This window comes from Vollenhovia emeryi, unplaced genomic scaffold (assembly GCF_000949405.1).
Source record: "Vollenhovia emeryi isolate VEMERY1.0 unplaced genomic scaffold, V.emery_V1.0 DF939189.1, whole genome shotgun sequence".
Taxonomy (NCBI): Eukaryota; Metazoa; Arthropoda; class Insecta; order Hymenoptera; family Formicidae; genus Vollenhovia; species Vollenhovia emeryi.
The window spans coordinates 961,124-986,594 of NW_011967177.1; the positions used below are offsets into that span (position 1 = coordinate 961,124).

The 25,471-nt window shown below is 46.0% G+C and overlaps 1 protein-coding gene across 6 annotated transcripts in view; it reads right to left on the reverse strand.

The window, feature by feature from the left end:
• Positions 1-25,471, reverse strand: part of LOC105562413 (ras-related protein Rab-37) — a 146,016-nt gene that overhangs the window by 80,537 nt on the left and 40,008 nt on the right. The window contains exon 1 of one of the 6 annotated variants that reach the window (XM_012013234.1): positions 12,167-12,374. The exons of 1 other annotated variant lie outside the window; for it this stretch is intronic. The gene's annotated coding sequence lies outside the window, so the exon portion shown is untranslated. 4 more of the 6 variants (XM_012013235.1, XM_012013232.1, XM_012013238.1 and 1 more) reach the window with 4 other exon arrangements.

Sequence of the window (25,471 nt, forward strand, 5' to 3'; positions counted from 1 at the left end):
TTATGTAACTTGGGAAAAAAGCTCTTTCCTCCACGAAATAAAATGTAACTACATAATTGTTATCGCAGAAAATATTTCCATCATTTTATCGTAACACGTTAAACAGAGATCGGCTTTTATCTGTCAATCCCACCCCTTTATACTCTCTTTCACGGGAAGATACGATACAGCACAAAGCCGTTATCGCACTTCTAGGCGACCGGTTCTAGTTGGAGCGTAAATTTGCTCGAAGGGTGAGAGTTTGCTTCGCACTGTCGAGATCAAAGTTCGACTACAGACATATCGTAGCGGAGTCATCGTGCCAATTCTTGTCTCGATCGAGGAAAATCGAGAAACTGTATTCCGCGAGGCTCTCCACTCCGCCTGATGAGTGATTCTGCCCATTCAATTTCAACCCTCCTCACGGTCACGCAAACACCCGTGGATCTCCACAATATGCGTTCCCGAGACTCCCTCTATCTCTCGCTCTCTCTTCATCGACACTTCATCGACACGTCTTTCTTACGGGAGCACAGCTTCATTTCTCTTTCTCTCCTCTCCCATCACCAGCGTATTTTACAGCCTAACGCGCTCGCTCTATACTACTCCCTCCGCTCGTCCCGCAACCCCGCTCTCTCCCTCCTACAACACGTGCGCTTTCTCATCGTCCTTCTCTCCCCAACCATCGTCAACGTGCAATCACGCACGCATCATCCTCACACACTCCGTTCTTCACGCACATACACACACGCGCATAAAACGTCCCGCATGACGTTCTATCCCTCTCAGGTGCACACACTTAGCCTAACTACATTCGAGTGTCGTTCGTCACACGCCCGACAACAGGACCACTCTTTTCCGCTCCTTCTCGCTCGCACTCACAGCCGCAGCATCTTCACGCTTCGTTTCATCGTTTGTCTCCCGCGTCCTCCCGCTCTCGCCCGCGCCACGGCGGGCTCTTCGTCCTCCTTGTCACGCGCACGATCACAGGGACCGGCGCGCCGTTCATCTCTGTCACACGCTCTCTCTATCTCTCGACGTGGCCCACCCACCGCAATAAGTTCCACCCGCCCACGTTACCTTTCACACACTTCTCGCCGGCCGATCATCCGTTGCGGATCGGGAAGCAGGCGATTCGCTTATCTCGCCGGCCGATCTCTCGGCGACCGTCCGACCGAAAAAAATGAGACAAAGGGGCATTTTTTCCCTTCGCCAGGGCCAATCGGGTCCACTACCGCCGCGGTATCTAGCGGCAATTACGCACGCGTTATACATTCGCAAATAGTGCTTCTCGAAATGTGAGAGCGATTCACCCCGAAGTCTTCTTGAGTGAAGTTTTTCTTTAAATCCTCTTTCTCGAATGAAATAAATTCTTAAAGCGTACAGGTTCTAATCGATTTTTACTTCAAATAAGTAGTTACGATAAGATTACAGAATCGATTTAACAAACACGGAGCAACTGACACAAAAAGCGTCTCCTAATAGGATGCTTCGTTGACTTTCTAGGGAAATTATTTGCCCTTGAAGTGCTCGGTACACTTTCTCGGTCTCCCGGCTTCTCCTCCGATTTTCACGGCCAGTCGAGCGAAACGTACTCTCATGGTCGGAAACATTACTAGAATCAGTACGCTCGAAGAACAAAGGAAGTCATTATTTTAATCGATAAAGTTATCGGCGGTTTGTAAAGACGCTTACGCAGGATTTTATTACATTGGATCGTTGATTAAATGTTCATTCAATCGACGCGCAGCGATCGAGGATACCAAATTCAGATCTAACAATTTTCGTAAATACGGTTCGCCAATAAGCGCAGTATTTTTATTATCCATTTCACGCTCCAGGAGAATGCTTATTAAAATACTTACTGAAGCACGGGAAAAAAATTTTAGTTGCCGTAGCTAAAAACTGCGCGTGGTAACTAAATTAGTTGTAAAATATGGACATAATCTCTAGTTGTGATAGCTAATATTGCGCTACTGTGTCTATTGCATTAGGTGCGACAACAAAGCGTTTGCTGTGGTTTAGAAATTACAGTTGTGGCAGCAAAATATGTTTAGCAAACCATGATTAACTACGGTAGCGGAAGTTCCTTTTCAGTGAGTTCACGCAAAAGAAAACGTAAATCCGTAGTCCTTTAAACGTAGTATTTGTAGAAAAAAGGTCATCGTTGGAAAAAAATTAAGAATCGTACGAGTTCTCCAAATTGTTTTAGATTCTCTTTGGTAAAACAGCGAAACGTCGAGCATAATTTTTCGACGTTTCATAAGAGCAGTTCTTCAGCAGACCTCGTATTTCCTCCATCGATCTCCGCGAAAACGCCACGCGTGAACGCAACGCGGCCGTGCACTTCGGCTTCGCGGAATCGCACCGACGATCCCGTATCTCGCGCTACGAAATCACGTCGAGAATTTGATCGCACGACGCGCTGGCGCCTTAATGAGAGCGAGCCTCCGATCGAGTAAAGGCCATCGGGGTCCGTCGGATCCTCGCGGCCACGACCGCGCGCGCGCGCGCGCGCACCATAAAAGCGCTCTCTCTATATTTAGCCACGGCTCCGTACATGTTCTCCACCTACATCGCCGCCCTCTCGTTTGTTTTACGAGTCCGCGGCGCGCTTTCATTGTGTTTACACGCGCCGCGAAATTGTCGCGCGGCGCAAATTACTAGGCCAGGTTTATCGGACGTCGGCGTTAAATGACTTAACGCAGCGACCGCCTGTCCAAATATTATATCCTCTTCGCGCGGTCGTGGCCGCCGAAGTCATGGCGTCTTATGGCCGTATCACACTGGCGGTTCGCGTTGGCGTTGCCGTTGGCTGCTGGCGTCTCGGCCATAGATACACGTATAATATATAGACCGCGCATTTTGGCTGCAGAAGTGTACGAACTTTAGAAAGAGACAACATACTTGGGACCTTATTCTCTCTCCGTCTATCAATGTCTGGAGTGGGGCAAAAATTCAATATGGCTACCATGCTTATCCTTTAACCTCTATCATTCCCCTACTCTTCTGTTATCCCCACTGCTTCTACTAGACAAAGATGAGGTCATACACCAGACTGTGCCATCCCTATGGACGCGCTGTCCTAAACATTAGAGTGCAGACATATCAAAAGAGTCATACTCTCCCTCTCTCTCGTTCAGCGTTAAGAGTGGGGAGAAAACCAACAAGTCAGACAGAGACACATTGACTCACTTCAGCTCTTCCTCTCTTTCTATTATCCTACGACCGACGCCTCCTACGGATGGCGCAGTCTCGTATATAAGTCCATGGATGAGATACGGCCCCGCACCAGCTATCTCGTTCTAAAGTTCGTACATGTTTTCACACGGGTGAGGTAGGGAACGCGCAGTCTATTCTTACTATGACTACGTTTCCACCGAGGGTCAGAGTCGGGCTAGAGTCGGGTCAGAGTCGAGTTGGGGTGAGCGCTCTTGCGGTGGAAACACCAAACTCGAACCTGAACCCTACCTTATAAAATTTTGAGGTTAATGAGATTCGATGAATTAAATGTGGTTCGGTGGACCAAATGAGATTCGGTGGAAACGACAAGAGTCTTGTTAGGTTCCTATAGTGTTGCCAACATGTTAAATAGTAACAAGTAGCTTTTTGATTTACCTCGATTCTGTTTTACCTTAAAATTTTATAAGGCAGGGTTCAGGTTTGAATTTGGTGTTTCCACCGAAGCGCCCACAACTCGATTCTGACCCGACTCTAGCCCGACTCTGTCCCTCGGTGGAAACGTAGTCATTCAGATTCCATGGTCTCGACAAATCAGAGAACAGCGGTTGGCAACGGCGGCTTGCGGCTTCAGAATAGCCAGACACTTATTGGTCCAATAACAACGGCAACGGCCAACGCGAACCGCAAGTGTGATACGGCCATTAGATATTGATTTATCCGCGGCTACGATCCGCCACGCGTGTGTCGCGTAGGTTATCGCGATCGGGTACGAAATTAACGGCGGCGTGTAACAACTCTGGGAACGAGAGATCGCATCGAGAGTCCTCCTATTGTTGTCGTCATTTCGAAGTCACGTCTAACGACCCTCGGCGCGCAGCGCGCACCCGTGATCGGTGCCGTCTAATCTGCATCTGCGCGACGCGCCCGTGAATCCGCGGCTTTTAAACGCGGATACTACCGGTGTAATAAATTATTTCACGTCTCTATATCTAGGCAGTCCAGTTAGCGGCCCGCGGGAAGATTTCTCCACGATCGATCGTGTTTAGCACCGCGGCGAGGAAGTAGGTAATCGTAATCGCTGCGATACGATCGCCGCGAGCTAAGGTCACTTTTCCTCGATTCGCTCGCATCGCGCGAAAGAGGCTGCTGGAGCATCCGAGAAAAGCAGGCATTATCGTCAACGCTATAATTTTACATTCGTCATATGTATATTTTTGCATTTCAAACGAGGGGCAATATAAAAGTACATTCCAACGAGCGGAAACTCGGTCAAACGCCTGAACTGGAGTTATGAATGCTCGAACTACTTGTTACACTTTTCGCCGCACATGCGCATTGCCGGCAACGACCACGACTGCAGAAGATAACGCGTGCATTTTCACGTTTTGTCGCCCTCTTTTCGTTCTATTCTTACGGACGCAATTGTAACGACTTGGACAACTTCAATAACGTCCAATTAGAAACTTTACAGCGAGAGTACAAGAATTATAACCGACAGACCAGATGTACTTTAAACGAGAGAACACCATAAATTGCAAATGGTTGTGGTTAAATATCGCGAATGAGACTCGCTCAGGCTTCGTTATTTCAACGTTACCGCCACGGGCAGACGCGCCGTGTGCGGGCATAGGCGTGTGACTTTGAAACAGCGACTCGATATCGATTAAATGCCATTACGAAAGTCTACGTCCGTCCCAGCGCGTGCTGTTCCGTCGACGATGGACGCCAAGGTCTCCGCCGTATCATCATTACGAACTTCTATTTCCAGTATTACGTGCGTGCACACGCCGGCGTCGCGCGGCAAGCAGCGAAGATTAAATCTCTCGCCTGAGCTAACGCTATCGCGCGGGATGCATCTCCGCCGGATATTTCTGTCAGGAAATTGCCCCGAAGACGCTTATCGGATACCATCGGCCGCGCCGACCAGCGCTGCTTCTTACACGAAATCGATCGGCGGAGATACTGCTCTCTCATTTATGGCACAAGCTCACTTCGTGCGCGACGTAACGTCATGCGGGACGGTCGTCCGCGACACCGGGGTATCTCTCGACGAGGCGTAAGCCCGCGGCTGTCGCGAGCGTCTTGAGAGGTTCACTTAGAACGGGAGAGAAACGCGAAGGATGAGGTCACACGCTTCAGTCGCTCCCGTAATTATCCCGTAATTGACCCTACCTCTGGCGGATCGCGCCCCTACTGGCGCGTGCTGTCGGAACACGCTGCGGCAACGCGCACGCACGCACGCACGCACGCACGCATGCACCTCCCGATTGGAAATCGCACGTTGACACACCTACGAGAGTGGAGGCCTCTCGGCCGGAGAGGCCTACGCTCGCGCCGCAACCGCGCGAGAGAGTACCTCGGCCACTCGCGTCGCCTCCCCCGCGATAACGCGACTCCGCTCTGCTCTGGCCGATAACGTGGCGGTGACGTAACGACGGAGACACTCACCTTCCACCAACGTGTTGCGGTAGGTCGACCCACTTTTCCCATCAACGGCCGACGGACGGCGAGCGCGAAATACGGGAGGACTCCGGCGCGGCTCCCTCGTATTCCCTTATCGATCTTACGCCGCGGTATTTACGCCGTCCCGCTGCCCCCGGCCGAGTTTAATCTCGTCTCGTCCCGCGGACCCGGAGTCGTCAGTTGAACACAGTGCGCGGTGTTACGTCGGCGCGATGGTGTTGGCGAGCACCCAGCAGGACAAGGGGGTCGATTTCCTCCGCCCTTCGAGACTCGAGGGACCGAGCCCCGTGGTCGCGACAGTGTCGTCGTCACGTGACAACACACCTTGGCACCTCGTCGACGCACACTCGCGGCAGTCACGCTCGTCGCGCAGCTGTCCGACGGCCGGCAGCGCAATGGGACGAGGTGGAGCGCGACGATTGTGTGTACGCGAGGGCGATATGCGAGATTCCGCGAGACGGCCAGACCGTATTCCTAATACGGGGGTGCAAGGAGCGTGAAAGACAGCGGCGGACGCACACGCGCGCGCGCGCGCGCGCGCCTCCGAAGCGTGTGTGCCTGTGTGCGCGAGAGGAGAGAACGAGGGCGCACGCAAGCGCAGCCCGCAGCGTCATCGCCGTCGTGCTCCGTTGTTGTAGACTCGCTACCTCGACTCGATGTCGCGCACGTCTTCTCTCGTTCTTCCTTTCTGCTCCCCTTTCTCTCTCCCTCTCTCGCACGCACAACCGCCGTTACGTCATCGCGTACACGTTGCGTCACCGAATGCGTACGCGCACGTGGTCGGGCGCGTACGTTCGACGTGGACACACGTACGCGACGATTCTGCGTGATCCGAGTTTGCATGTATGGATCACACGAGAGATGTGTATTGCGGTTAAATTGAAAATAGGAACGCTTGTCAGGAACACTCCCTCTCGACTGTTTTTCTCGTCGAAACTGTTTCTCCGTTTAAATTGAAACTTTCACCGCGGAGATGAAGCAGAAATAACGAGTGCGGGGAGTGTAGTTGGAAGAAATCTGAAGGGTCGGCTTTCGCAATATGACGCGATCGAGAGCGAAGAGAATGCCGAAAAGTAAGGTCACTTGTCGATAGCGCTCTTTATCGTGACATAGAGCTTTCCCGATGGACCGTTATCTTCCGTAAATCTTCCCCTTTCTCATTTCTATCCGCAGATAAATTGAGCCATTCGCTTCTTTGTAGATACCGAGCACGGTGGCGCGTGTAAATAAAATGTAATGATAAAAAAACTAACAGGAGAAAGAGAGTGAGAAACAGCCTTGCGAGATAACTCAAAGAGACTAGCTTTTTCGTGAAAATAATTGACTAATTAATTCTATCTCTTAATTATTTAATAAACATCATTTTCTCCCTTGAAAGGCGGGGAAAAATATTGGCACCTTTCTGAAAGCACCGATACCACGGTTACTCGTAACAATGTTATTTCTTTATCAGGTGTTTTTAGAGCAAGAACGCTGCTTTGAACGCTGCTTTGAAGTCGCGGCATTATCTTCGCGTAGATACGGAGTTACGTAGTTACGAAGACCGCGAACATCCCACGTTAATTTAATACCGTTTCATCATGAATTATGTATGTATGGCTACTGACGAGAATAACCATCCCGTAGTTTTCCGAAACTATCTAGAGGTCAGATAGCTATTCTGTGCTTTTCCAAAATCAATCTGGGAGATTTCATTGTCATTTAGGAAGTTCGTCGAGTCTCGATAGAATTGGCGAGGGATCTTTAAAAATCTCAAGCAAACTATTAATGCGGCGTAAAAGTGTGTGGAGAAAAATATATTGCAAATATGAAAACGGGTTTCGACCATTTATAAATTTCCATTGTAAAAGTTGCGGAATTTATAGTTTATCTATAGTTAGAACAGAACACTCGCAACAAATGGAGTTTTGCAAATTTATAAACTTGACCAATTAAGCGTAATTTAAACCGGCGCGCAGTACAGGTGGAAAACGGTATAAGAATTCACATATTAATAATTATTTGGCTATCTACATCTTGCCTTGGGCAAGTCCAATCGGCTCCTCGTTTCTCGTAAATGTAATTTGCAAAATTTATCAATTTTGAAAAACTAAGCATCTCCGTGTCGAGGGACAAGCAGTGCCATCGTCATCCCCCGCGAGCTTTTTCGCAAGTCAACCCTTGCGTATTCGCGGCCGATAAAATCGCGCTCCTGCCAGAAATTACCAGCCCCACGGCCCCGAAATAGGGGCAGCCCGAGGGTGGAGGGTGGGTAGCCCGGAGGGTGGGTTTCGATGAATAATTCGCTCGCGCGGGGCTTTCCGTGCTTTGGTGGCTCGCCACAGGATGGCGACGCTTCTCCGGCACGGAGAAGGAAGCGCTTTCGACCCCCTGCGAGGACCAAGGACGAATCGGCCAATCGGCGTGGTAGGAGCGAGGGCCGAGCCCGTAGTTTCTAGAATTCAACGACCGCCATTTTCGGCCGTTCCTCCCAATCGCCGTTCGACACGACCGTCCCTCGTTCTCGGCGACGATTCCACTGTTGCGTTACGCAACTCGGCAGATATATTATGCAGACGCACAGCTGCGTAGCGATTGCATGATGCAAATACTGCAAGCAGGCAGGCAGGCAGGCAGGCAGACGGGATGCCACCGGTCGCCGCGGCCAAGAGATCTCGGTTGAACGCCGAGGATCTACGATCGCATCTAATCTTTCATTCCGCGATACCGCGGAGGAAATGAAAATTGAAAAACAAAAAAAGTTTCCGTGTGTGCGTGGCTCAGACGGAAACTCGCGAAAAATTAAGATACTCTCTAAAGTCCGATTTCACCAACGTTGTTTAAGCTTAGCTTAATTCGTTCTTGGTCTCTTTCCAACTGTTGCTTTAGAAAGAGACAAACACGAATTAAACTAAGATTAAAGTTAAGCGACGTTTGGTGAAACTAGGCCTAAAAGTCAATCAGTGCATTGTCACTGAAAACAGTTATAAGCGTAGTATTGAATAATTCAGTGAATCAGTGAATGTTCACCGTTTTCAGTGACGATCCACCGATTGATTTTTAGAGAGTACGTATCTCCAAGTATCGCGAGTCTCGCGTAACACGCAGTTTTAAGCCAACGGCACACGATACTGTTTTTCCCTACTGGATTACTTACGTGAGGCAATCAGGATTTAGCTTTAGGTCGCCTGTTCTAAAGCCAACGGCACACGATACTAGTTTTCCTACTGGATGGCTTACGAGAGCCAATCAGGATTTAGCCTTAAGTCATCTGATCGAAAACTCTGCATTCTGGCTTAAAACTCTGCATCCTTATTGGTTTACGTAAGCAATCCAGTAAGAAAAATTGTATCGTGTGTCGTTGGCTTTACGCGAGCCGCTCGCAACCGCATCTTCAGAAAGGATTTCTATCACTGATTGTGAGACAAAAATATTCTTGACGCATTTATATTTCTCACAACCTCATTTAGCATAGAAATAAGACAATATCAAAATAAAATCAATAATTCTTATTCTCCTCTATCGAATTAAAAGAGATTGGCTTATTGTATGAAGACAAGAGTAACTTGTGTAAAAGTAAGTTTATATATTCTTGCGTTTAGAGTAAATTTTCCCTCCATCTTACAACGCGCGAAGTTAGCATCGTACCGCGACATTCGACAAAAGACGATACATACTATTTTATTCTAGATTTTAGAATTGTTCATTTAAGATTAAAATATTTCTTTCTCTATATAATAAATATAATTGGCGCTACATTGATCCTATTTCATGGTACATTCAAGTGTAATAGCATTGAATCCGGAAATTTTTTCTACGCGGAGAGACCGATATGGTTACCGCATGTTTAACTAGGGTTGGCACAACCCCAATAAATAGTAATATTTAGGGCAGCTATATCTGTGGTTGTACCCACATTGTTCTGATAAGTAATGGAGACAACTATATGCGTTTTGTGCAGCAAACTTAGTGAATGTTGCATCACAAAACAATGTAGATGCCCCTACTATTTACTATATATATACAGCTACATTTTAATTTTAATTATTTTCACCTAACCCGGTTCTTCCGTGTATGGGTGCGCGCATATGTATTGGCGAAACTGATGCACAGTGATGGACAGCATAGTCGCAACAGTTTTTCTTTAATGAATTTAGGAACGCGCATTTAGATTCAGGTTTACGTTCCGAAACATTTTCTCCGAGGAAAATTTTACTCGAGAAATAGATCGGAAACGCGCAAAATGATCTCGGAATGGCCATCGAGTAAACTATTCTTTGGAGAAGATTTGGAGATGTAAACCTGAATGCGGATTCCTAAACTCATTAAAAGAAAAAAAAAGTGTTGCAGCCAGTCTGCCCATCACTGTACAGCTGTATAACTCCAAGTTATAATGAACGGGCTATCATAAAGTCTCGTAAACAAACAGACGGCTTGAAAATAAATAAAATAAATGAAATAAATAAAATAAATGAAATAAATGAAAATTAAAATAGATACATATTCGTATCGGTCGGTATTGGCGAAAAATTGGGATTTCCATTCGTCCGCAAGGCTTATTCGCGATCTTTTCGAAGAGTTTTCGATATGCATCTGCAAGTACACACGCGATTTATTAAATGAAATCCGCGATCGTGTCTTTAATCCTGCTTTCATGCTGCGCCGCAAATATCGTAAAATTTAAATGAAAGCGTCTCTTTTTCCCTCCACATCTAATGATGGCGGAGTTTCATTCTCGCGGTCTCTCTGCGCCTATTAAGTTTTCATCGCCGTCCCTCTCTTTTATTTATCCCGCCTGTTTCGAGCTTCGGTCGTATCGAAAGAACGAGACGCGTCGACACGTGAAATCTCCGAGGAGAGTCGCAGATTCGTCCGTCCGCGTCGTCTCAATTATGCAAATCCGCCGGCGTGGCACAACGCCGCCGCTACAACGGCAACAACGGGAAGAAACATATTTACATATCGAGAAAATATGCATGCCAGAGAGATGTAAATTGTACGCAAGCGGCGGCGACGTGACGTCGAGGTCTACAGAGAGTGGCGTTTTGCAGCGTACAGGGGGAACGGCGCAATCAAGGAATCGCGGAGAGCGCGAACAAAGGAAAAATCGAACGGCCGAGCGCGCAAAGGCAAGACAGAGGAAAGCTCGCGACACGGAAGCTTTTCAATTAGCATAAGTGCGGAGACACCGCAATTGGATAGATTTAGCGATTCAACCGAATTTCTATAGATAAAAGACTCGAAGAGCAGTTCGAAGTCGTGACTGGCAAGCGAGATACTTTTCAGAATTGCATATTTTTCCGCAATGCTGTCCGAGTGCAGTACTTGAACCTTTCCTCTATCCTCTTTTTTTTCGCAACTTCTGCCAGACATATTTAAGGGGATTTAAATGGCATCAAGCGTGCCCAGATCAATTCTTTTTACTGTACAATAAAATATGAATAAAACGTTCTTTTTTTAACTATACGATACAATATGAATTAAACTATCGTCATATGCTTCATAAAAGTTGTTAACAATAGTCTCGTAAGCGTGGCATTTACAAATTTCCGAATAAAACAAAAAATTTATAATATCAAATATATCTTTGTAAAAAAATTTGTCAAGTATGAAAATACATAATTAAATTGCAATAAAAAATGCACGAGCAGCGCCAAAATAATATCGGGAGATATCCAGAAAACATACCGCGTATTCGAAAAGGATAAATAAAAGAAATATCTAGCCGGATAATTCCTGTCATTCGTTACTTAACATATATTATATAATCACATTGCGGTTTTCAAACTTGCATGCAGTGCTGGCAAGAATCCGTAATATGTGGCGCATTTATTTACAATCGAGATCCATGATAATTCGATCAGTTAATCTGATAATTCCAGCTTGCTTCTCAAGATTATCGGACTTGCCACGTGCATTTTTAACCGGAGTCTACGAATTTCCTACATTTGTCATAACGTGAAGACTAAAGGAAACTTCAGTAAATTTCCCTTCATTTTACACGTTTAACTCTCTGTGCAGCGGTGCACTTGTCGGCACCAGAGCTCTAAAAGCAGTCACAACGACCAATTTGTAATTTTCTTTAATTACCGGGATTTATAACGATGCATTTTCTGAGTTTTTCCATTGTGTCGCAATATATAAATAATTAATATTCATTCGTATATTCTTCTAGCTTACTTTTTTCTGTTCTTCAGACATTTGCGTGTACTTATGTAAGTTTGTTACCCGAAGAGGACCAGTACCTGTTACTGGCCGAAACGTTGTGAGTTTATAATATAATAAAGAAGTGCCAGTAAGGTCGTTTCCACACTTATTAGATTTCTTAATTTCTCGACTGGCGTCAATAAGTTGCTGTTGAATTATTATAAATAATTAAATTAATCATTTTTTCCCTTCTATTTTTTTCAAAGATGTATACATATATAGTCTGCTTAAGCAGTATAGAGATTAATCGTCAGTAATCGAAGACGTATCTTTGGCACGAGTGTAGACAATCAGTCCTATCACTCATTTCTGCACCGTGAAAAGACAAAATGTCGAGACCACCTCAATTCTTTACCTATCACACAGGAATACTTTTTCCTGACAAACGCGATGGTCTTTCTAGAACTGCCGATTCCCCGATAATCCGAAAGGCTGGTTTGAAAACGGATCACACCGGAGTCTCGCATCGGGCTGCAGCGTGAAAATCGATTTTCCGCGAGCGAGGGCCGATTTCCGATAGCGAGATCGCGAATGACCGCAGCGCTACGGAGAGGCGAAGGCGCGGTGTCGCTCGGCGCTGCGCGAGTGCGCGCGCGGCGGCGTTATCACTATTATTAGCTGGCCATGCCAGCGCCTAGCGGCGTCACTCGCGATAGCAAGGCCGTGGCGTGATCGCCGAGGAAACACCACGGCGAGACACCATGGCCGGCATATGCGATCCTGTTGCCGTGGCGGCTGCCAGCGTCGACGGCGTCTGCGTGGCGACAGCTGGGCGTGCCATCTTGCACGTCTGCGTCCGGCTGCCCATGGTACCAGGCGAGCATAACGCCGGCCAGGCCATCGCGCGAACGGCGCGCGGAGAGAAATAGCCGGGAGAAAATTACATCGTCGCTCGGGCAAAAGAGCGCGGGGCCGTCCAACTGTCCCGTCATCGAGGCGAGTTACCTCCTCGTTACCAACTGTAACCGCGAGGTGCATGCGCGCCAACACACATACACGTCCAGGAGGACGAAGGGAGGGAGGGAGGGAAGAGAACAGAGTTCCGCTGGTTGTCGATATCCGGAAGCAGGGATAGAAATCGATACGGCATAGCGCGATCGGCGAGCCCAATTTCTCGTTGCTCCAAATGGCAAAAAGGCAGTCATCGCGCCGGTTATCGCGCCGGTTATCGCGCCGTCGTTCGTCGTTGACGCGAGCTGACGTAGCGATCTCGCCGTTGTATCTAACATCGTTACATCTGTGTCCGACGTCGTTATGCCGTGGCAATAAGACAGCCTGACGCGGATGTCACACGGACACGGTGGTCTCCGACTGGAGACGACGGACGTAACGCCGCTCGCGGGCCCGATAACACGCCCGACGTGGCGATCCGCTCCGGCGGCGGTCTACTCCGCCGTAGAGAGGAAGGAAGTGGAGCTGGAAAGGAGCGCGAGCGGGCGACCTCCTCGTGGGATCGTTAAGACCAAACCGGTGCTGCCGCGCGGGAGAGAGTCACGCTCTCTCTACCGTGTACACGGTAGAAACGAGGAGAGGGCCTGTGCTAGAGCAAGATCGCAGGAGCGGCAAGAAGTCGTTGGAAGCTTCATACGATCGACTAGGTCCTACGGGCTGCGGATGGCTGATTAAGGTCGGCCGTCCGCAGCTCCCCGCCCCCCAACCCCCGTCCCCGTTGCAGCGCGAAGCGTTACGCGATCGAACAATATTCCGCCGAGGGCGAGGGCCGCGTTTATCGGCGATCTGAACGCAATCGATACGTGTAATTTACGTGTAAGACACGTGGCTAATTGTATCTAACAAGACGCATGACGAAAATTAAATGAGACGTAGGAGTATATCGTAGGAGTGTAAGTTGCATTTAGTCGTTGTGTCATCGTACGAGCTTCGATAAGTTTAAACTTTTGAACAGCGCAAGACGAACGCGACATTGCAGGTGTCGACTGAAAAGTTGAGACGTACAAACCGGAAGATATGGAAATTGAAGACTAAAATGTAAATCTCTCACGAAAAAAAAATTTATTGTGATACTCAGCGTATTAATCTCTTTTACTGTCATTGAAAAGGGTTAACTTTAGTAACCGAAACGTCTAACTTTAAATTAAACTTGGCGATATGTATATTCTCAAAAAACTTACTATTGTGTTCTGTTTCTTCCCACCTTATTACCAACACTTTGTCAAATATCGTATTATTCGTCATATGCTCCTATGGCCCTTATCTTTAATGATCGTCTTTCTCAACGCCTTCAGTTAATTAATATAAATCTCTCGAAGATTTCCAAACAAAAAATACAGCACAATGGGGCAGAGTCGTATATACCCATACATTCTTTCGAGATTAGGAAATACAGACGATTTTCAATTCTAGTAAAATAACGAGTAAAAGTGTCACTGTTAAACATTTCTCCGATCTTCCTGAACAACTAATTAAATTAGTAAGGACGATGTTAAAAATTTATGCCTGGGATCAGCAAACTGATTAAGACGCTATTATTAAGATATTACGTACGCGAATTCTATAGCCAATTGAAGAAACGTCGTATACGGTGTCGCTGCAAATAGACATAAACGAGCGATTGAACTTTGCGGCACACGTTCTCTAATATAGACCGCCGTGGTGAAAAATTAATACGAATCTGAAAATATTACACGGTCTTCCGTTCGCCCAAGATCCGTCTCAACTTTAATGGCTTCGTGTGCGGGCAAACGTCGCTCCGTTGTCCGTGAACGTCCGAGCCGTACCTCGCGAAATGGAAAATAATTCCCGACGACATACTAAAAAAGGGCATATATCGCGACCGCGATCGATACTCATTGACAAAGAAATTTGCAGCGTGCGCGATTCGCGACCTATTTCAACGACGTGGCTCGCGCCACGAACAATGAACGGAGCGCGAACGGACGAACGAACGGTTATTCGACTCGACAATCGCGATCATCGGGCGTAAAAAAAGTGCGCGTCGTAACTCGCGGAAATTCGCGAACGTTGGGAGAGGTCGACGCTCGAGGGAGCGGAAACGCGGGCTTCGAGAGACCGGAGCACGACCGGCCCCGCGGTATCGGTTTACGGTATTTTTGACGTGGCCGACGCGCGGTGCGGCCGACGACGAGATTTCCGGCGGCGGCTGCAATTTTATCAAACGGCAGTCGTCGGGGTGTCAGTGACCCCGAGAGAGAGAGAAAGAGAGAGAGCGCGGGGTTGGTCGGGCCGCAGTAGGAAAACGCGAAACTCGCTGCACCACGCCGAGTAGCGATATCGATTTGTCCGTGTCTGCGTTCGATGCGACGATGAAAAAAAAAAGGAAGTTGGTCGCGGCCTCCTGACGTTCGTCGGTACCGCCCCGCGAGTCCGCGCCGAAGGGCTCGCTTCGTCGATCCGTCCGCCGCCTCCTTGTCTCGAAATCTCTTCGAGAAGATCCGTCCTTTTTCGTCGATTCGGCTCGATTTCCTCGCCGATCGAAGTAGCTCGCAAAGATGCGCGAGATGCTACTGGATTTGTGCGAGAATTGCAAACAATTCGATGAACAATTCGTTGCGAGCGTCTTTTACGCCCTTTAAACATTTTAGTTATTATAGCAAAGAACTTACAATTAGCACTCTCTCAACTTTTAAAAGTAGGACCGTTTTGTCGCACATTCTGCGTGCGCTTTGATCAGCCAGGAAGGACAAGGTCTTCATAGACGCTTGATCGAAGACGCTTGATCTTTACATTGCTCGGTTAGACTGAACATTAGAGACAACTGCCATTGCCAAACTTGGAAAGTAAATTCTGTTTCCTTCAGAAATTCCAATAACTATAAAGTACTGAAAATAATATCGCCGCACGGCATGTCGTAACCATAAACCGGAACTCCCTTCTCGTCTCACCCGAACTACGATACTATATCATCGTTTACTATGTCCAGTGCGTGGTAACTAAGTCTATCAACCGCCGACCTCGCTCTTCACGACTTACAACTATCACAGACGGAGAACTCGCTTTACCTCGTCTATGTCATTGTAAATCTGAATTCTAAATACATTATAGAGTTGCGTTTTTATAAGAAAGAAATTTGGCCCACTTATTTGTAATTTTTCAACAAAGTAAAGCATTACGACTCTCAAGCATTCTCTGCGCAATTCATATTTACATTACGATACGTTTTTCTCTATACAGTTGACGACTCAAAATCGTTTGAAAGTTCTTCAAGAAAACTGTCGAGCGATATACAGCCGTAGAGAAAATTATTAGGCACCCTCATAATCATTACGCTGCAAATCTAAGTGCGTTACTTTTGTACACATATATGTGCAAATTGGTGGAAACACTTTTGCACGCTATCTTCTGTTTAAAATCGCGACACGAGACTCGACAAACGTCATTTACATATTTCGTGCCGTTTAAAAACTAATCTTTTTAAATGGCAATGTGTGACAAAAGTCATATGTTGTGATTTTAAACGAAAAGAAGTGTATAAAAAGTACTTCATCAAATTACACACATATATGTATAAGCGTAACACTTCGATTTCCAATGTATACTATACGGAATCTAATGCCAGAAACGTTTTTATTGTTTAAAAGTTGTTTACTGTGTAGAAGCAACGAACGCTCTTAACGCTAGTTAACAATTTTTTTTTATAGAAATTTTCCAGGTATTAGATTTAGTACAATACTGATTAGGAGGGTATCTAATAATCTTGTCAATGGCTGTACTGTAAAAAAATTACATGTAAAATTACAATTATTAGAGCGAGTAATATTGGGGCCATCTATTAAAGGTGTATATCTGACATACGTCGGTAAATTTACACCTTGTAGGTAAAATTATTACCTTATATAATAAGCAAACTGCTTGCTTTTAATTGTGCAAATTTTACAACTTTGCAATTTCTCAAGTCCAAACAAGTATTTACACAACGAAGAGTAAGAAAATTTTGTAAAAGTACACAAATTTATATATTTCCGTTATTGATAGTGTAGTCGCTACACTTATCATGTAATTTTACATACTTTTTTTACAGCGTGTGTAACGGAGGACGCGCCAATTTAAAGAAATTCCAGATCGACATCCACATGAGTTCACTTTCCGAAAACGGAGACAGAGAATCGCGCGTGTGATCCAGAAAAGCTCGTCTCGCGCAAGACGCGCGAGGATCAGGGAAAGATCCTAATGAAGATCCGTGGGAAGCGGAGAGGAAGCGCATCCGTCATTGCCACGCAATGGCGGCGTTCAGGCAGTGCGATTGAGATTTCTACGAGCAGGTGGTCCCCCGTAATAAATCGTATTGTAAGCGATCCCCCCTGGCAGCCACCTGCGAATCGATATCTCGACCGGTCCAAGGCGGCCTCGCATGCAAATTCGGGGAGAATCATGAGAGGAAAGGGAGCCTAGCTCTTCCTGTCGCTTCGTCCCACTCTCCCCGTCCCTTTCCATCTCCCTCTCGCTTTTTTCTCCCCGGGTTCCCTCCCCGTGTCGGCTCCATGAACACAAAGAGGGCTCTTTTCGGCCGGTTACAATGTCACCGCGAGGATACCTTCTGCATCCTTTCATTTTCGAGCTCATACTCGCTGAAATTAATCCGCCGGACAACTGAAAAACTCGGGCTCGTATTTCCATTGTTTCATTTTAAGCGTTAAATGTGTGTTAAATCTTTCTTTCCTTTATTTCACTTTACTTCTTAATTTACTTGCTTTATATATATAAAAAAAAGTATCATCTGAACATAATCACGTAAACGCATAATCTTAATTTCGCACAGCGATATGTATGCCCGTGTTATCAATATTAATCATATGATAATTAATATGATATCATATAATCATATGCACATCTTTAACATAAAGTAATTAACGATATATTGTGAGAATAATAGCCCATTGATTTATTCATAATCGGACACTGATGATCCCCGAGGCCATGCGAATTAAAACGTACATTTGCTCTCGTAATTTAATCGTAAACCCGATACACGACGAGCAATAACATTCGCTTGTCGCGCGTGCAATAATAACGGCACAAAATGACCCCTTGATGTACCTTCAAGTCTTGCAGGCCAATGGTTTTCAGTTTTTGGCGGTCGCGCCTTCTCCGAGGGTGCACGCTGGCAAGTAAGCCGGGATGAATGAGCGTTCCCGATATATAACACGAAGCTCGCCGCGGCGCAAAAGGACGAGCGGCGAGCAGAAAAAGAGGAGAGGCCCGCGCGGTGGCAGCCGGTCCGGCGAGTTTTTGACCGTCTGGCGCTAACTGTTGGCCCCCGTACCCACCTTCGCAGGTACCACGGTGCCGTCCCACACGTCGTCCCACTCCAACCGCGCGCGGGCCCTTTCACGGACCCTTCCCTCGATCCCCGCCGCCGCTCGGTCCCCCAGACGCCCACAATTCGCAATCTCCGCGACGCTTCGTGATTCACTCGCATGCATCCGCGGGACGTTCCCCGAAAAATTCGGTCGACTACTCCGCGTCCCGTGCCGACCGTGCGAATCGTGATTTTTTTCGATCGAAATCGGCGCTCGGTTAAGAGGATACCGTTCGCGCCTGAAAGGGGAAATTTAGTCGGGAAAATTGCCAATGCCGTGCGAAAATTGTGGAAACGATATCTGCGTTCTCCATCTCGCGCCGAGACGTCCACGCCGTCGTAATAAACGCCTTTCGCGCAGAGTAAGGACCTGGGCAGAATAGAAAACTCTGCATCCTGATTGGTTCTCGTAAGCAATCCAGTAGGAAAAGTAGTATCGTGTGCCGTTGGCTTTATTGTGCGTTACCTCTAGACAAAGGCTTGAAACATAAAACATTGTCTTAAGGCTGTCTTTAGGGTATAAGGCAGCCATTCTGCTTAGGCCCAAACGCGACATAAGTCTACGACAATTCTTTGTGCGTTGACTTCCGACATCGACTTGCGTCTTACTACGAAATCACGACAATATCTTTCTGCTCAGGCCTTTAGTCTCTCGATTGGAGAAATAACGGAGTCACGGTGGCTTTCAACCGCGCGATAAATCAAGCCTATGCGTTGCACCGAGAACGCGAAGATATGCGACGCTAAGGCGTCCGCCAGAAGTGCGTGTTTATGTATGCGTGGGCACCGTTTAACGGGGTTTAGCGCCAAACGGTCCCGGACCCCTCGCGAAATAAATCTCAGTTATTTCGGTCCCGCATCGGTGTTGTTGCCTCGCGGTCCCGTCGTTGCTTCTGCGTAGGGAAACTCGCGTAAATTCCCTCGTTAACCCTGCCCCTCTGCCCCTTCTTAAACGTCGTTAGCGACTAACAACTAATTTCCGGATTACAGGAAGACCAGGCGAGATGACGACGCACCCACCGTAGCGCGAAGCGATTTAACTGTCATCTGTGTACACTTTGGACTCAACTAATTGGAAATTCGTCTTGCGAAGACTTCGGAAAAAACACTGTCGTTGTCACTCTTCCAGTATTTCAGATTTTCGTGGAACAGTAGTGTAATATCGATCAAAACATTTTTCTCGCAATCTAAATGCTCTATGTATATATTAAGTATTGTATAAAAAATGTTGCGCTAAGCATACGTCGCTCTATAGTTCAATAAATTTTCTTTACGATAGCAAATGCACGGACTAATCCGAGGGATGAACCGCTGAGGGCATCATAAAGAATCTAAAAAGATATATAAAACGAGATAAAAAGTAATGTTCACTAGGCATTAGTAAACATTGGCGTACATGATTTTGGCCAGCGGTTTACGCCTCGGACTGATCTTAGATAAATCGCCTTTTAGAGAGAGGACTTGGAACTCGAAAAATCCAAGATATAAACGCCGATCAAGGGATTGACCAATAAGCGGTTTAAAGTGAATGTCGAGGAGAAAAAAACGCTCTTCTGCTGCGTGAAACGAGTAATATATGTGGAAGAAGGTACAGGTAATTCCGCACGTACACTCGCCGCGGTGAGCTAAATTGCTCGGTTTACTCGACGGACACGCTTGGAATCCTGGATCAAACTCACGGCAAACGTTACGGTCCCGAGGCAGAAAGAAAAAGGACGCTGTTCGCGCTACCATGGACTTGGGACGTACATTCTGGTCATCGCGATGTCGTGCCACTTTTGCCGTAAGCCTGACAACTTGCCAATTCCTTTCGCGAACGGTTAAGGATAGTAAAAATCGCGGTCATTCTAATTTTTCCGATCCAAATCGTATTTTCAATTAAAAAGAAGCTAAAAACAAAAACCCATTTCGAGGGTGTTCTAAATATCTTGGATCTTCAGTTTGAAACTAGAAATAATGACATGATGTGACGATCGATAAGCTTACTTTTAAAAATTGTCGCAAATTGTCCCACATTTTTTAAAAACTTTTAAACTGTACTTCATCAAGTCATAAAGTATTACATTAAAATTATAAATTTCTTTCTTTTAGAGATAAAGACTTAAAACATTTTGAAAATAAACTATTTAAACATACATTTTCAACTTTTTTTACTTTATCAATTACGTGATTTAGCAATGGTTTCTTTTCTTAAATAAAATTATTCAGTAGCATTTTTATAATTTCCACAGAATACGTTACTATTATTAACATAATAGGCCTTTCGAACCAAATTGTCTGACACGTTAGCACGACATGTTACGAAAGCGACCTCATTGCGGTTAATGGATAACCCCATTCAGTCTTCACAAATTCATCGTCATTCAACCCTTATGGCGTTCCGCACCACCCTTGTTACGTTTTACATCATTGGGCTTTACGGCGGTCGAAAGGATGGCCCGACGACCTGCACTGAATACTCGACTCGAGCTGCTTATCGACTGAATCGGCGTGTAGGCGCCGGCGCTTACGCCACCCTCATTTTCATCTTCTACCCTTACACCGTTTCGATCTACATTGTCACTCTCCATTTAAAGCCTGTGTACACGGACATATGTCGAATATAAATGGCGCGCGATGATCGATGAAAACATATAAATATAATAATTTCGCGAGAAACGCGTGTTTTAATTATTACATTAAAATAGCGTATGCGTGGAAGTTTCTCTCTAACTCGCACATAAAGCTTTGGCATTATGCCACGGCGATATAAAACGATCTGAATTCAGGCGAAACTGAACACCGGTCGATGATCGCGTCTCGAAGACGACGCCTGAATCTGTCAAGCGGAAATATCACCGGCCATGCCTTTTACTCTCGTAGTGCGTCCTTTATATTCTTTGTTGGATCGCTTCCAGAAGCGATTTGCATTTAACGAAGCTACTTTGTTCTCGTTGCTCGCGCTGTCGGGGCTCTTTTCCGGGGCATAAATTACCACGGAGCATGTAAATATTGAAAACTTGCAGGGACGATTAACGAAAAGGGGAAGATCTCTCGGGGAAAAAGACATATCTGTATAACGGGGTGTGACTGTGGAAGATTAAGCACTCGTGTCGTGTTATCTATCCGCCCGGTACCCGTGACACCTTTCGGAAAGTGACACTGTTTACTCGCTGTTTAATTAATAAAGAAAACTGTTATTGTAACCGAAATTAACGGACAGAACTGTTTCTGCGACGCGGAAAGTGTCTTTTATAAGGAGGCAAGAGACACCCGATTAAAGTTACGCCATTGAGTTTGGAGAGCAGCTGGATGCACAAGACTCATTAAAACCGCGCAACACCGAGAGCCGTGGTTTTCCCTGAAAAAGGGGGAGACGTTTCAGGCTTAGAGTGGAGAGTGTTACTGCTGGCCTCCGCAAAGCACTTGAAATAACGACCAACATTGGGAGAAAGGAAAACACTTGTAAATACTTGTGATACACATGACCCTATGTTAATCCTCACATTCATCACGCTGTATTCTTATGTGTGTGTGTGTGTGTGTGTGTGTGTGTGTGTGTGTGTGTGTGTGTGTGTGTGTGTGTGTGTGTGTGTGTGTGTGTGTGTGTGTGTGTGTGTAAGCTATCTCCGTGTGTCCTCCACATTCGTGCAATTTTAATGAAACAAGCATGAGCTTTATAAATATGTCAAAGTTTCTCGAAGGATCTGTGTTTTTTGTTTGTACGAATAAAGTTTATTGTGAACATAACAGAGGCTCTTTCATTGGCAATCCCTTTCCCCGTAACATTTACACAGTAAAAACTCGTGTGTTGAAATGTTAAAATTTTCTCGTGTTACCAAGACCTGATTATTATTTGAATGTAAAATTAACGTAAAACAAATATGCTATTATTTTCGTAACGTTAACATAATAACGTGACACTTTATGTATACCATTTAAAAATGGAATATCATTTTGAGTTCTTTTAACACAACGATTTCACAAAATCAACGAAAACATGTGATATCGACATTTCTCAAAAATTACTTCAACTGTTCTAATTTGCAACCATTCGTACAGTTTACTTATCCTATCTGTTTTTATTACCTACGGTTAAAAGAACATAAATGTGAAGTATAGTGTTAATTAATTAACATTTATAATTTGTCAAAAAGTAACGCACGCGATGACTGTTACTTTAATTTAAAATTTAGAGTGGACTTTGGAGTGGATTTCTGGGACATGTGAAAAATGTTAACATTAACATTTAATATTTTACTGTGTAATACCGTTTTCTAATTTTATTTTGGCAAAACAATGGCAGAAAATGTGAAGCGCGTTTATGATTGGGATCATTTCGCGCGACGGAGAGATTTAGAGTTCTCTTTGGTGTAAGCAACGATCGACTGTAATAAAATCTAATAACAATTCGTGACAATTTTCTAAGGGGCATGCCTATCGAGAGGGGAAATCACTCGTCACCTTTATGCGCTATTGATTATGATGATCGTTCTGTTCGCGACTGCTCGTTAGCAGCTCGTTAACCTCACTCGCCAAAGAACCCTTAATTATTGCGAGCCAAATAACGAAGGTTCGACCGGCTATGATAGTTCAACGTGTAAAAGCGTCACTCCTGGAAATTGGCGAATCCTAAAAATTTGCTATGCAGATCCCATGTTTTTTCTATTTATCCGAGTCGATTTCTCGATGCGCATGATATGACGGTCTAAGTTTTAAATCTGGAGTTTGAATATTTAATTCATCAGCAAATACGATTTTCCACGTGCAATATTTAAAATACATTTTCAGTTGTTCAGCATATTTTATTAGGTGGTCGTTTATGATCGTACGGGAATCATTAGGATGTATTCAACGAATTATTATCGGTCAATGGTGACGATCAACGCAAAGAGCGGTGTAGAAGTAATAAGCGGAATACAAGCGGAACGTTCACGTAAGAGAAGACAAAGCGCGAAATCTTTGTCCACCGAATTCCATCCCGATTAACTCGGGCATTCTCAAAGGAAGCGGATACGGCAGTGCACGGTGCAAAGAAAGTGATTCACGTCGTAGCTCGGCCGTATTTAATAACCTCTGTCTCTCTCTCACACGCGGCACTGAGCAATATCGATCCGGAAGCCCCGACGAACGCGGAGTCCTCCTGGCGCAGGGGATAACAGGTGCTTCTCGCCCCCTCCCTACCAGAGAGACTAACACTCACGCGCCGCCGAGTAGACCTTCGTGAGCCCAACCGGTCTCCCGGCTTTGGAACAGTTTCGAACTCGCTCCTCGCGCTACCACGTGCCAATATTTACCAGGATACCACGAGAGAGGATCTCTGCTCCTGCGTAGGGACCGAGTGGTCAGAAGTCAGAGGCAGCCTGGACGGCAATAAGAAGAGAAAGGATTCGCCTCTCGACACGCGATAGGAGGGAGAGGACACGCCGAGTTAGAAGGATAAGCGGACCGGGAGAGTCGTGCTCGTGGCGAAGATCGCCAAGGACAATAGAATCCTTGACGAGGGATCAGAGGAGCAGGACGCTGGGGCTGGTATACGAAACGACGCCGCGCTTTCGTACACCAGCCCGTTGCTGATTGGCGGAACAGGGGGGATGCCTCCCCCGATTCGGATTTCGTTCGTACGCGTCGTACGATACGCCGGCCTTAGCTCGAACGGCTTTTAATCAATTCCGCAAGGACTTAATCGAATTATGTGTCCTTCTCACGCCTAAGTGGACAATAGCGTACAACGATTGTAGCACCGTACCGGATATGACGAATATATTTCGGTATTCTGAAACGAGCGAAGAATTAAATAGCTGGCCGGCGATCGATACCCGAGAGCGAGAGAGCTCTGGCTAAATAAGCGGAGATTTCGGAAAAGAATTATGCGCGCGAGGCATTTTTGTTCTCTCTTTATTAAACTATATATAAAACTATTGATTTGCATTTTAACTTTTCTCTACACGAAGCATGTTCTGCGTGTGTACCGCGGAAATGCATGAAAAATAAATATCGAGTAACAAAAAAGTAAATAATAAACAACATCTAAATACAAATTAAATGCCGGAAATTAACTTATTATTATTACGATTATCTATTAAGGTAATGCAAAGAATCGATGCATTTCGCGGCAAAACACGCATTTCTCCCATAGTACATTTTCTCCGAGGAGTAAACCGCTGAGTGCATTGTGGTGTACAGATTTGCGGCAGTATTGGGCATTACTAGACACTACTAGGCATTTTTTGGGGCACTAGTTTGGGCATTAGGCCTCGCTGGTGCATTATAAAGACAAAATAAGATAATAAGATAAAGTTAATGCCCACTAATGAGTGGGCATTGGCGTACAAGATTTTGTTCAGCGGTTTCCCCCTCGATTTTCTCATTAAAGAACCACAGCTGTTCAACAATAGAAAAAGAGATTTGGCTAAATTTTGGCATGTTCCTCCGACGGCCTCTGTTGTATTATTTGTCCACCGACTTCTACCTCCTGTCAAAAAAAAGATAGAACCGAAGTTCAGTGTTTCTCAGAAAGGTCCGTCATCGTTCAACACGGCTGGCACGACAACACGCCACTGAATACACGCGTAGGAGTACACCCGGTAGGCACCCAAGTAGCGGGGAACCGAGGCCCTTTTCTCCGGTTTGCGCCGCGTACGGCCACAGCGCACAGCAGATCGTGCGATCCCCTCGTCCCTTATTCTAATGAATCCGGTTAGCCTTAAATATGGTCAGGGGGGGGGCCTCCCCTTTTATTGGTTCCCGGATCGAGGGATTCCCCGGGGCCCGGAGTCACGCGATACCGACCCCCTTTCCGCGGCGGCGGCACCGCGCCGCACCGAGTCGAGAGGGCCCCCTCCTCCTCCTCCTCCTCCTCCTTCGGCCGCCTTACGAGGAGGTCCAGGCGTAAAGAGTATACAGGGTGATTCAAAATAGGTATAGTGTCCCTGAAATGTCGTATTCCTGATTAAATTCTAAGACGATTTTTCTCTTACCAAAATGTTCTCCGAAGCTTAGTTTTTGAATTATTCAAAGAAATAGTCAGCGAATAACTGGCCGAGTACAAGAGGCAGACAGGAGCGGCGCACCGCCGCGGCGCCCGGCGGCTCACGCGGGGCGGTCAGCTGAGCGATCAGCTGCAGCGTTGCACACGCACATCTCTCTCTCTCTCTCTCTCTCTCTTACTCACTCACTCACTCACTGACTATTTATTTTATAATTGCAAAAACTAAGCTGCGGAGATTTTGACAGTGAAAACGTCTCGAAATTTAATTAGGAATACGACATTTCTGTCACTCACTTACCTCGTAAAGATGCGACGACTTGGTGTTGTTGCAATTTCTGGAGAGACAGATCGACCAATATTTATTGTATCTTGCACGCACACACTTACGTTTCACTCACTCGAGCAACAATATA